Source organism: Phocoena sinus, chromosome 11, assembly GCF_008692025.1.
Source record: "Phocoena sinus isolate mPhoSin1 chromosome 11, mPhoSin1.pri, whole genome shotgun sequence".
Lineage (NCBI taxonomy): Eukaryota > Metazoa > Chordata > Mammalia > Artiodactyla > Phocoenidae > Phocoena > Phocoena sinus.
Window position 1 is genome coordinate 34,264,630 of NC_045773.1, and position 14,481 is coordinate 34,279,110.

Genomic DNA, 14,481 nt, shown 5'->3' on the forward strand with positions numbered 1-14,481 from the left:
ATCCAACTGTATCTGAAGCCAGATATAGCTTTGGACTTTTTAGTTAAGGAACAATGACCTTCCACCCACCCCAACCAATCAAATAATTAGCTTCCTTTAATTTACTGATTTTGCTTAAAGCGACGTCGAGTTTGATTTTTGTGGCTTGCAATGGACGGCAGCCTGACAAATACAGCTGTAGTCTAGGTTGGTGTTTCCTTCTGATGGGAGATGGGCAACTTATCTTTACGTACAGAGATCCATCACATAAGCACCCCCTTGCAGGCAAATCCAATCACTGACATGGAAGGCAAATCTGTGGCATGCATGCTGCCCTTCCTGACTTCATGTCAAGAATAACTAATGAATCCTGGTACTCCTTCCTAGGGAGCCTCACCATCTACCCAATGCAGCTCCCCACGCAACCATGACCATCGTTGAGTGGTGCCAGGTCAGCATGACCATGCTGGGGCTCATAGCAGAACCTTTACAGGAAACATGGTACCTTTTCCTAGACTAGCTGAACACTCAAAGCCCTTTAACTGCTCTCAGCAACCACACTGGATAATGAAGAAGGCAAACACGTGCATCTGCATGAAGGACCTGGTTGCTACCTTTCAGGAGTATTCTCATTTCTTGTCATGGGCAATTATCAAGAACCTTACAGTTTTTACTGAGCCAGGGTATGAGCTGATACAGTGAGAGAACCACTTAGCTTGTTGGGATCTCAGGAGGTCACCTGGAATGGACCCTAGGCTCACACATACCTAAACTTTCCCAGGTTAAAAGTTTCTTATCTTACCCCAACATCAAGACAACCAAAAAACAGTGGGCTTGTTGGTGGCGGGGGGAGGGGGTGGTGGTGAATAGCGGTACAAATAGAATGCCATTGTAACTTGAGGTCATAGGAAATTCCAGGGTATTGGTGGGTGATATTCAAGTTGACATCACCACCTCCTCCTTAGGAGGCCTGTCCTGCACTGAAGAAGAAAAGCTAGGACTGCATTTCCCAGAATCTCCTCCATTTGTGGCTCTGGATTAGGGTTTGTCAACTAGAGAGTTGTCAACCAGTTTTAGAGGCAGCAAAGAGACAGACGCCATGTGGCTTTGGAGGCAGTTGCAGGCAGATGTGCTGGCAGATGTGAAGTTTGAGGCAGCTCCCATGTGAATTCTTAAGAGCCATCTGCATGGATGCTTCTTGACCCACATCTCTCCACCCTTCAGTGATCATAAAAGCTTCTTATTCCCTGTATTCAAGTCCTTTATACTTGGAATACTTAAGAGTAGCTTCTGTTCCTAGGACCAAGTCCTGGCTGATAGATTGAGGACCTCCTATTTTCATGGGGTACAGTCAGAGCGAGGACTGCCTTTACATACTGTCAGGTCTCTACCATCTCCACACTGTGAGTAGGGTCCTTCCCCAGGGCACCAGGCAATTTGGGGGGATATCTAGCAGTCAGGATGCTGTGGCTCCATGCTGCTGTACCACAGACACAATATTCTCCTGCAGGTTTTCGGGCAAAAATGCCCCAGTGACTCCTGCAAAGCCCTACCCTGCATGGGTAGCCCAGCCTGACTCTGCAACTCCTTTCCTTTCTCCCTGTCCAGCAAGCCCCAGCTACAGCATTTTGTGCTCCTTGTTTTGTGTCTTTTAGGTCTGCCTTAGTACTGCTTGAAAGATTACCCTTTTCCTGTTCCTTTAGTCTACTGCAAGAGTCAAGGGGCAGCACAGACTCAGGGTTAGAATCCAGCATTTAACCTCCCTCTGCTCGGTTGTAAAAGCTGGGATGATAAAGTCAGATAGAGCACAGCGTCTGGTGCATAGTGAGAATACAAGAATTGTTAGCTTCGGTCTGATAATAACCCCTAGAATGGAAGATCACTTTCCATATGGGGCTCCAGAAAGGATTAATGACGACCCTTCTGCCAGCAATTTACCGTCCCCTCCCCAGCAACAGGTTCTCAGATCCACAAAGTCCCCTTGGAACTCTCTCACTATCCCCCCTCCCCCTCTCACCAATTGATCCTATAACAAAACATTGAAACCCTCCTTGAATTGTCACTGCTTAGAGCAGGCAAGAGCAAAGAGCTGCCGATTCCCTGCCTAGGGCTCTCCAGATAACTCTAATCATCTTAAATGCACTGCTGTCACAGGCAGATTAATTTTTCACAATGCTTACCTATTTTTATCCACAGAGTATTACAATTACAGCTGAAGATCCCTCACCCTAGAGCTCTGTTCCTTCAGAGTAATCTCAGTTGGGGACTAAACAGTCCCAGGGATTCTTTTTAATAAACCGCATCTGCTTCCAAAGCCGCATTTCTTACCTTTTATCTGTTCCTTTGTTTCAACTGTTTTAGAAAGGATTGGATTCTTCGCATTCATTGGAGAAGAGAGCAAAGCAAGGTGTTTTTCCAATGTTGGGCAAAACCCCTGTTCCTCCTAGGTTTGGAGCCAGTTTCCCTGAAGTCACATAGCCGCTGTCATTATTTTTTGGTATTCTGGAGCAAGGCATTAGTGCATGTGAACCTGCTTTTCTTCTTTGTTAAATTACACTTTTAATTTTTCTTATCCACTGGAATGGTTATATTCATCTTCTTTCCTGCTGTTAATGGTTCCTCACATTGCTTCTATCCCTCACACTGCTTCTGTCCCTCACATTGCTTCCACTTCCTTCCCCTTCTGTACCTCTTTTCATTCAACAGTGAGTCTTAGAGTTGCTAGCATATTCCCATTCCCCAAATTGGCTGGGTTCCCATCGATTCACCCAAAAGTAAAGTCCATTGGTGGGGAAATTTTCAATCAGCATTTTGCTGCCTCACTGCTAAATAAGAACTTAGGCCACACATATTTGTGGGGAGCCTTTAACACGAAAAAGACAGACAGAAACTAGCAGGAAAAAAAATGAGTTCAAGTTAATAGCACAAACAGCAGGAAAACAACCCAACAACTTTAGACAATATATTCCGAGAGATCAAAGATGGCATTGTGTCCTTGGAACAACAAGAGGCTGCTGTAAAAAAGAACTCTTGGAAATTTAAAAGAAAAGTGTCAAAATAAACAGGTTTAAGAGCAAAAAAAAAAAGTTGGAAAACGAAAATCTCTCAGAAAAATACATAAAACAAACAGACTTGGAAAAATAACATAAGAAGACTTCCTAGAGCTGAAGAATATTCATTGCTAAATCATAAGAGCTTGCAAAATGCCCAACACCATGAGTGAGGGGGACCCACAGCATCACGGTATTTCAGGACACTAGAGACCCAGAGTACATTCTGAAAGCTTCTGGGATGGAGGTTGGGAAGCTTGTTAATATCAAAGGAATCAGAATAGCATCAGACTTCTTAACAATAACACTGGAAGTCAAAAGAAAATGGAGCAATGCCTTCACAATTCTGAGGGAAAATGATCTCCAGTGCAGAATCTTATACCCACATGATAATTATGTATAGGAGCAGGATTAGGGTGTTTTTAATGCTATAAGGGCTGAAAACATTTTCTCTTCCTTTCTAAGAAAACTACTGGAGAATGTGAGCAAAATGAGTAATTGAGTCAGAAAAAAAGGAAGACATGGCTCTAGGATAAAGAGGGTTACAGCAGAGGAAAATGGTGAAGGGAAAACTTAGGAACCCAGCTGCCCAGCAGGACTGGGGAGCAACTATCCAGACTGGAACAGAATGGCAGCAGGTGCAGGGAGCAAGGTCTCTCCAAAGAATGATGAAATAACAGAAAACTGAATATCTAGGAAATAGTCATAACAGGCATTTGAGATATCTGATGAAACACATGGGGGAAAAATAGGGATGGGTTGAAGGAAAACTAAGCAAGTAAAAAGGCACACAGATTTTTCAGTCCAGGGAAAAATATCATAAAAAAGAAAACACACAACAGCATACAATTTAACACAGTAGGGAATATACATACATGGGCCTAATAATATAATCACTATCTAATTAATCAGAAACTATGAGATAGGTATGCAGCTGTGCTGGTGGAATAGTGAGAAGGTAAGAAGAGCTGGTGTAAGGAATCCAAAGTACTGGGTATTAAAGGAAGTAAATGAGCAATCTCTGATATTAAATAAAACCCAGTAATTTCAATTTGCTAATGAGAAATAGAGCTGCTAAGAGAGGTGGAAGCTGTTGCCTCTGGGAAGTGGGACTAGGGGTTGGGAGTGGAGGGGGAGTGGTGGGTCAAGGGCCTGTTTTTTCTCTGTGTAAGCTTCTTTTTAGTACTATTTAATTTTTAAAAACTGTGTTCATACATTACTTTGCTATAAACCCAAGTTAATTAGAAATAAAAGTGAAACGTTAAGGGGAGTAAATAATCAGCAGATTCAAGCTCCTGGCACAATTCTCAGGCCTGACCTACTTTTCTCATTGTTTATTCCTCTCTGTGCCCAAATAAGAAGAGGTGTGCACACCTGGAAGGCAAAACCGCTCTGGGAGGTGGATGGGAGAACATAGGGAGAAGTCAGTCTCTGCTCCTTGGGTCAGGGTCTGAATCTCTGCGCTTTGTCTGACTCTGCTTGGCACATCTCTGTCCAAAAAGTACATCTCAGACATGCTGTGACCTTAGAACCCATGCCCCACACATCCAGGGACGACACTGGTGTGAGATGTACGGACACACCTGTTTGGGGATGCATTCGCATGTCACTGCCCTATCACAGAGCCTTTCTACAGATGCTCTAGGATGCGAAGCTAAGGTGCAAATGATTGCCAGGCTCTTGCTAATAATCACACGGTAAACCCCATTTGAAGTTCGTACATGACCAAGGACATAGTTTTTCCAGAAGGAAACTGGTGCCACCAATACCACCCGTGACTGTCTCTGAGTGGAACAACTGCCAAATAAATCAAGTAAGTTTGCTGAAATACAGCTGTCTTTGCTATGGTACCAGAATGAAGTTTATCCCATGGTGAGCAGTTTCCATTTTTACTACAGCCCAGACAGGTGGAAACGGAGCCGTGGAACAGTGTGGCGGGGAGGCCAGCGCACGTCCTTGAAGTCTCTGCCCAGAGTCCCAGGGACACTCACCCCAACCCTCGGCATGGGCCCTTGCCCCTAGAGGTCAAAGCCATTCATCTGAAGCTGAATCATTAAAATTCGGTTAGAATAGATCTTCCACCAAGATCCCATTAGTGGGAAGAAATTATTACCTTAATAAAACCTAATCTCGTAATGTCCCACAAGTGGTTAAATATTATGGGTTATCTTCTTTTGTCAAAAAAGACAATGAAAACAATATGGAGTGTTGTGTGGGGAGCAATGATACATATTAAAAAATCCAAATGTCATCAAGACTTTATTTACTGCTCCCCCGCATAATTCCAGCATTAAAAAAAGAGGAACAATGAATGAAGGGGGAGAAACGCGACAGACAAAACCAAAGTCTTAACGGTCCATCCCTGCGCCAATAAGTAGTTTGAAAATAACGTCCTTCAGGATCCATATGTTTTCTGCATGTGTAAGAACACTCTTGCACAAGGGGCTTACTTCATAACTGAGATTCTTTTTCATTTAATTCAGTCATATTAGATTATGGGGCTGATTATGATCATATCCACAAATCAGTATTTTAACAGAGTTTCCATGGAAACACTATATGCCCCTGTTTTTTAACTTTTTGGACAAGGCTTTGCCTGTTTAACAACTTGAACAAGTTTGACGAGGACAACATGTTTTGTTTAAGTTACATTAACTGAGGCCAATATTTCCTAATTGCATTACCAGGAGAAACATTCATGGCATTACTCTTACCATGAGAAAACCTCCCCTAGTCTCAGCGTTCGATTTGCTTTAATCACCGGAGAACAGGAAACATACCAGGATTGCCTTGTCTTATCAAGTTTTAAATGTGTTAACTGGTTTTAAATCTATGAAATAATCTCCCTTATTAAATGACAAAGTTAGTCTTGTTAAAAGAATCGGCATTTATGGCTATACCCGTCGATTTTTCAAAATGCAAACATACAGATACCTTTAGCTCCCTGCTAGAGAGCTGATCTCATTGTGCATAAATGCATACCCTTTTTTGCATATGGTTTCAAAAAAATTCCATCTCCCCCCAAAAATGGTGAAAAAATAATAATACCAAATACAGAATAAATGTAAAGGTGATGTCCAGGAAACAAGAACTTTTCATAAAACAACCTTTTTTTCCTTTTTAGGTATTCACACCTACACAACCAGAGGCGTTTACTTCCACCAGTCCACAATTTGGGTGTAGCCTGTAGCAAAGTGTTTGAAAATGCTGCACTATATAAAGATACAGGGGAAGAGGGCTTTAAGGACTAAAGTCAGAGTTCAGCCTGACAGCATATAAAACATATGGCCCGAAGCTCTGTGAGATGTCTGCGTGTGAAATGCTGGTGGAGCTTAATAAAGTACCAGCGAGGAATAGTTTAATTTTATAGCAGTAGGCACCGAAGCAGTAATTTGAGTGGGGCGAGCTGTATTTTAATACACCAAAGTATACTACACTACAGGGAAGTCGAATATATTTTTAAGACAAATGTTCCCTATTCAGAATTACTTGACTCGAAAACTTTCCTTTGTGAAGGAGGATAAGTAGAAAAGAGTCAAAGTCTCCCAAGAGCTACCTGACTTACTTTTTAAACTGTGGACGTATCTCAAAAGTTAGCTGATCTGTTTCCAGGCTGACACCTTTTATTCAGGGCGTGGAGTTGTACATCAAGGCTATAAACCAACGTGGCAGGTGTGTGGTTCTTTCTTGACCCTGGAAGGCCAGCTGTGCAGTGGGATGGCGGTCAGGTCACCTCCATCCTCTCCATCTTTTTCCTTTTTTAGAGCTGCTTATCTGCTCAGATCTGAGTCCCAGTATCCTCTCCTCTGCATTATGACCGAGAATCCCTCAGAGTGAAGGCAGTGGCCATGACACTTCTCCCTTCTCCCATGCCATGCTCCTCTGTCTTGAGTCTGGATGTTTAAAGCCAGCGTGACCAAGGGGCTCTGTTCATGTGGCCGTCCAAACAACCGCCTGGCAGAGGGGCAGGAGGAAGCCCACAAAATGTCAGCCTTTTCCTGCTACCAGTCTAGAGATCAAAGGGAGTTCTCCCCTAGCTGCTCAGAGATGAAGAGAGGGTGGGCCTGTGGGGGCAGCTTCTGAACAGGGGAGCAGCCATGACAAATACGGCCGAGATCTGACTGATAGTGCCGTTCTGGGGATGGACCAGATTAATGCTAGCTCCATGCACAAAGTGCCCTGCTTTCTTCACCTCTGGCCCCAGGATGCTTTCCCAGAACAGACAGGTGGCAAGCTGTCCTCTTCTCTTGGTGGCCCTTAGCCCCTAGAAGCAATGGGCAATGGAGACCTACAAAGGCAGAGGTCTTGCTGGGTAGGGGTGAGCGCATTATTCTACCAAGTCCGTTGTGTCTGAGCTAAGTCTCTTTTAGGGCCCGTCCTTTGCTGACGAAAAGAGTAAGATGCAATAAAAGAACACAGGAGTTAAAAGGCTTTGAAATCAGGCAATGCAGGCTCAAGTCCCCACTCTCCTACTGATAAACTGATCTCTGGCAAGTGACACCCTTGCTAAGATTCAGGTTTTCCTTCAGTAAGATGCAGAAAATAATAGTTCCACTCCTGGAATGGAGGAGGAACTCATGATGGTCTCCAGGTAAAGCACCACGTGCCAGAGACTTTCTGAGTCTTCTATGAGTTTTAGATGTTTCAATTCAGCCCTGAGAATTTAGGGACTTACTGTGTCAGTCAGAGCAATTGAACTTCAAGACAGAGGAGGAACTAAACAAAGAATAAGCTGCTAATGATAGCACTCTGCCACCTCTAATGTGATGGAAGAGCAGAGAAAAAACCGGGAAATTAGATTCAGTTTCCTCTTGGTCCCAGTGTGTGGTCCAACCTTTGTTACCCTTTCAGATGGACTTCTTCTGGACCAGGTACTTCATTTTCTTAAGCCAGTGGACCTGTTCTGCTGGGGAAGTTTCAGCAATGAGCTGAACTACATGAGCTCACTGCTGACCTGCCACTCCCAGCAGACACCTGGCAATCACGAGGAGCTCTACCTGGGGATCACCCACACGCCCAAACTGAGAAACACAAAATGCCTGTGCCATCCCCTGACTTAATCATATTTCTAGTGTATGCCAGGGGTTTCCTCTGCAAATGCACAGACCACAAACCTAACTTCTGTTTGAGTGTGTCCTAATAATCTGTCTGTCATTTTTGAAGTCCAGTTTAAAAAATAAAGAGCTTATTTTTATCACTGTAGAAAAATTACCATGTTCACAAGGACAAGGAGAAAATACCAAGTTTACATCAAGATGTAGAAGCTGGCGGGGTAGGTGGGCTCAGTCAGTAGCTTCCTAGGGCGTGATTCAAATTCTCCCCTCAGCAAATTGGCCCTTGGCTTTGTATTCCAGACTTATCCGTCACTTCTGAGAATGGCAAGGATCTGCTTCAGGAAGAGCAACTAGGATTATGTTAGCAGGATGCCACCAGTTGTCTGTCTCGACTACTGGGCTGGAAAGGATTCTAAGGCCATGCTGGGCTCCATGGGGTTGCTGGGTGGGACCACCTGGGCCCACAAATGTTACCTCAAGCACCTGTTTGCCACCGCTGGAATGCTAGGTATCACATCCACACTTACATGCACAGGATTACTCAGGAGGGAAAGTTCTGTTCCACCAAAGTAGCCTCAGTGCCCCAGCAGGGCCGACTCCTCCTTGACTCCCTGTGTGGGGAGGCTGACGGCTCCATTCTGCAGCCCCTCAGGCATGTGTGGAATGGATTTGCCCACAGCCACAATCTATAAGGAAAAGCTCAGGGTTTGACATATGTGTACTGAGATTTCATAATGCTTGCAGAGTTGCAATCCTCTCTACCTCTCCCAAGAAGCATATAAAGGACAGCAAGATGCATCTCTTTACTTACGGTGAGATGGTGGAGTTGACAAAGGACACTGCCTGTGAAGTGACAGCACCTCCCAACATAACGTACAGGGCTCAGTGCAGGACTCTAACCCCGACCCCCACACCACAAAGCAGCATTCTTGCAGAGGGTTGTGTGTGTGTGTGTGCCTGTGTGTGTGAGGGTGGTGGGGAGAGGGAGAGAGAGCTTTTCCAAATCAGTAACACAGTTATAGTGGAAGATGGGGGCATGGGGCTCCACAACCAGCTTCTTCACCTCTTCTCCAGGATCTGCCTGCCCGAGCTCTCCCCTCACCCTCTGTGCTGTAGTCATACTGGCCTCCCAGTAGCTCTAGGGCACTGTGCCATCTCTCTGGCCTGTCAGCCTTACACATGCCATGTCTTCACCTGGAATGACTTTACCTCATCATCACTTTTCTTTTCTGCATTGAAGTCTAGCCCATCCTTCAGATTTCAGCTGGTTAAAACATCCATAGGGATGGCTGCCCCAAGCTACCAAGTCAGATTCCCTGACTATATTCTCTTACAACATCATGTACCTCCCCTTCCTAGCACTTTTCATGGCTGTAGTTTTTCATATATTTGAAAATATGTATGTCTCCTTGTGAGACTGTAGGGGCCATTTGGACTGTGGGTCCATCTATTTTGCTGTCTTATTTTCATGCCCATAATATCCTCAAACACAGAGATTAACAGGTCAGGAACAGTCAATAGATGCCTCCTTAATAAAGAAATAATACACAATGAAATTTATAGCAGACTGTCAGAGAAGATGAGATGAGATAGGGGTCACAATGAGAGTGCCTTTAACATACCTATTTTTACATAAGGGTGTTTTCACTTTCAGGAACATTTAAAGTGTCAAAAAATAAAGAAACTCCAATCTCTACGAAGTAAACACCTACATGGCTCATTCTTAGTAATGTCCCAGTAGATTTACCCATCTTAGCTCTCCATCACACACGGCAGCAGCACGCAGCTGTATTTCCAAATGCCTTCATGGCAGGAGCAACTCAGGGCCATGGATAGAAACTTATAAACATCAGCTATAGCAGTGGAGAGCAGTACACTGAGTTTATTTTCTCCTCGGCCCTAATTAGAATCACAAATGAAATGTTGACAACACATGGAGGAGCCTGCTTGTTGAACACAAATGTTTCCACTCGTATCAACCTCGAAACTCTGATAGTCATGCTTCATCATGAAAGCTAAACAGCCCTGGGGAGATGACTACATGTTTTCTCTTAATTACACAAGGATGGGGAAAAGGGCCTCCTACCAAGGACGGACTAACTAGAGGAAAGATTGGTAGGTAAACCTCAAAAAAAATAACAGCATGTGCACATAGTAGGCGACCCAATATGGGCTTCCTGGATGAAATGAAAGGATGAGACCATTACTGTTGCACTGGAATGGGAAGCTGACTGTTATAAACCTGGATGAAAGCTGCATCAAAGTCAATGCAGGACCTTTATCTTGTTAACAGACGTCTCACATGAAGGCTGCAGTCACACAACACCAACAACCAACTTTCTTTTGCTTGTGGAACTATTTTGATGACAAGCAGAGATATGTAGAGCACAAATTCACTCAGACTGTGAATGATTCCAGGCAAACACACACACACACCTGCATGCTTTATAACCCTAAAAGATGGCGAACTCTGCCACACAGGCAAAATGCTCCTTTGCATTTAACTTCTTTGTTTTTGTTCCAAACAGATTGGTGCAAGTAGATACAGCCTAAGTGCCTAGTTGATACATGTCATACAGACACATTAATAGAGAATGTATTGTTAGGTGCAAAGGCATTTTTTGTTAAGATTTTTACATTAAAATATTATTTAATCCTCCTTGCAAATCTGCCAGTTGGGTTCCTTTGTACAGACGATGAATTTGAAGATCAGAGAAATTAAATAACTCATTCAAGGTCATGGAGCCAGTTAATGTTGGAGACAGCATTTGAATCTAGATGGTTTCACTCCAGATTCCATTCTTTTAATAGGGATAGTGTTCTAAAATGAAATAATGGGGCAGATGAAGCCTGGAATAATGAAAAGGATTCCTAAAGTTTGGAATCTATAATTGGTGAGTTACAATGTAAATCCTGCCTGAGACAACGGTGTTTTCCAGAACATTTTCAAGCTACATGTAGCAAAGAGCCAACATAGAGCAAACTTTAAAGAGAAAATGGCACAACACAGATTCATTATTTCATCACAATATACATACACTGCTATAACTTGAAAATATGAAAAACACATTGTCATCTATTTCAAAAACTGGACTTTTATCATGTTATAATAAAAGTACAAAAGCAAATAAAAAATTACCAAGAAGAGCTGCACAAAACACTCATTTTATGTGTAACATAAGTAAACAATCAAACATGAACATGAATTTGATTCCAATTTATATTCTTGGGGCAAGGACAAAAGTAGCCAATCAAAAGATCTAAGTAAAACAATGTGTCAGTGTGAGGCCTTGGCCAGGCTTCCTAAGCTGCCATATTTCTTGATCCTTTTGTTTCTTTCATTAGCTTTATATCAACCAGCATCTGCCTGTGTTTATTCCACCAGCTGTATGAGCTCACTAATTACCTTTAATCATACTTATCTGAAATGCATCTTTATCTTCACATACATCCAGTATGCAGGCAAACCAACTGCTGGGAGGCTGAGGCTGGGAAGACATTGGAATGGGCAGTCTACTTCCTCTAACCTTGACATAGTGGACGGACCAAAAAAGAAAAAGCATCTAGGTCTGCCTCTGCTACCAGCCAAAGGACTTCCGAGACTTGGTTCTCAGAGAGTTGGACAGTGTCGGTGTCCAAGCAAGTCATGTACAGTTTTCACATGGGTTAACAGGTGCAAGGTGATGAGAAGATCAGCATTGACTGACAAAATAAGTAAGAATTGCTAAACAGCACCCTCCAAACTGGTAAGTTCTTTGAAGGCCAAGAGCCAGCGTGCTATGTCTTTGCTAGTTCCCATGGCCCCTAGCTCAGACCTGGGCTCACCAGACAAGTGGATGCTAAGTAGTCTCATGCATTCTGGCCACTGTCTTCCTTAGCTTTAGGGAGCCTGGAGGCACACATTTCATATCCACTATTCCACTCATTTTATCAAACATCTCAAGGCCAGATACAAGGAATTTAAACTCTATGGATAGTCATATGAAGTAAACTGAATGACCCTAGGAAGTCCTTGAACCTGAATTTTTACCTTATCCAAAAGGCAAGAAAGAATGAGGAGGTACACATATCCTTCCTACCTTCTTACTAGAGAAACCATATGGCAGCCTTGATTTTCGGCCGAATGGCTCAAAAGGAACCGTGTTTTTATCTTAGTTAGTTAGAACTTCCAGATAATAAAATTTGTAGCTTACCATAAAAAAGAATGGATTGTATTTTTAAAAAAGATCTTAAGCTATAAAATACATAAAACTATAGGTTCCCTGAATATTTTACCTAATATGGATGCTCACAATCCATGTGTTTGCAATAAAGACACTGGAGACGTTGAGCAAGTTGCTTAACTTTTCTGCGCTTTAGTTTTGTCATTCATTCATTCAACATTAATTTAATGTGCATACTACATGGTATTGTAGAAACTATGGGAAGAAATCAAAGAAACCATCTTAAGCTTATAGACTAGTGAGTTATTGTCAACTTTAAGTGATATAATGCAAATAAAATGTGGAGGCAGAGACTGCTAATGCTCTCCAACACCTGTGACGACTCTTCTTCCAAAACACAGAGCTAGACTGCATTTCCCAGCCTCCCTTGCTGTTAAATATGATCATGTGATTTTTTTCTGGCCAGTGGAATGTAAGTGCACTGATAAGTACCATTTCCAGGCCTGGCCAATGCCGGGTCCTCATCTTCTTCCACCATCAGTCAGCTAATGGTGAGAACTCTGAGAAGAGGAAGGCACAGTGGCAAGATGGAAGGAGCCCGAGTCCCTGAATGACTGTACCGGAGCCTGGCCCCTGTCAACCTGAGCTAGACTGTGATAAGAATAATAAATAAGTTGTTGTGTGGAGCCACTGAGATCTGGAGGTTTATTTGTTACAGCAGTTACATTAAGGATTTATAATTTACCTAATATAAATCCCTAGCAATATCTGGCCCATCGTAAGCACTGAACGAATGATATGATAGCCATTTAAAATATATATTTCTAGTTCTCTTGCTATATGTTTCATAAGACCAAAAAGAAAAAGAAAAAAAGAAACAAGAAAGAAACAAGGAAGGAGGGAAGGAAGGAAGGAAGGAAGGAAGAAAGGAGAAAATAATACTGAGGTCTTTTAAAAAGCTCTGTATAAATTTTATACCTAGGTGCTGTTTGGTCATCCACAACCGCAGGGAAATATTTTTCCAAGTGCCAAATCTCTCTTCATAATTAAATGAAATTTCTGCATCGATCTGTGGTACCAAGGGCCTCTTCCAGGCTATCCTGGGCTGCAGGTGTCACTCGGCCTGGCTGCCTACCCCACATCAGATCACCACAGCACCTGCTTTGGATGGGGCCCACTGATGGGGATGGGGGGAGCACTTTGCCAAAATTTCACCAAAGCAGACATTAAAACTGGGAGAAGTGCTCCTATGAGTTATAAGGTCTGGTCACATGTGGAGATCATTTGGCAAAGAAAGACAGATGTCACTTTTGGGGCTAATCTTCCTAGAGTGAGGGGAGCTGAACTCTAAGGATGTTATTTACATATACAACACAGCTAGTAACTAGAGGATAAGCCATCTCAAATATTCCAGAAAACAAAATGAAGCTCTTCCTGCTATTTAACAAAAGTCAGCTCATTTCCTTTGTATTTTTAAAATTACAGATGTAATATGTGTTTGTTGTATGTAGCAAGTTGAATATGCAGAGGTATAAACAGAAAAAAGTTAATTTTCCTCTCTTTCTTCTTAAATTACTGCTGTCCTCTAGATAAGCACTATTATCAATTTAGTGTCTATCCTTCCCCACTTACTCCATCTTCAGACAAACCAATGCACATTTTTAGAGTTAATCCTTCCACCTTTGGGGTTTTTTTTTTTTTTTGGTTTGTTTCAACATAAATGGGACTATACAATGTGCATTCCTATTCAGGTTGATTTATTTAACCTAACAATTTATTATGAATATCCTCCCAGGTGGATATATTTAGCTCTAACTTATTCTTTTAAAATAGCTGTATAATATCACCTGGGAGAAAGAGCTATTACATATTTGCTGGATTTTAAGACATCATCCATTTTAAATGTTAATAATTGTTGATTTTTTTTTGGAGGGAGGTGAAATGTTAAATAGACCAATTTATGTGAGGAAATTTTCTGACTTAAAATGAGCAAAAGAATATAGGGAAACATTCTGACTTAAAATGGGCAAAAGCACATAGGAAATATATTTATATAAAAATATACAGAAACTAGGGAATTCTTGAAATTGCAGTGTAACGGTAGCCACCATATTCCTTTGAGGGTGTGTCTGAAGCAAGGTCTGTGTGGGGAACTGGGCTCTTGACTAGATCTTGGTACAGGAGCCCCTCACGGGAGTCGCTTGACCTCACCTGACGTGTGATGTCACTCCTGGG

The 14,481-nt window shown here is 42.5% G+C and overlaps 1 protein-coding gene across 1 annotated transcript in view; it reads right to left on the minus strand.

The window, feature by feature from the left end:
* Window positions 1–14,481, minus strand: part of CACNA2D3 (calcium voltage-gated channel auxiliary subunit alpha2delta 3) — a 795,852-nt gene that overhangs the window by 101,522 nt on the left and 679,849 nt on the right. The window lies entirely within an intron of this gene.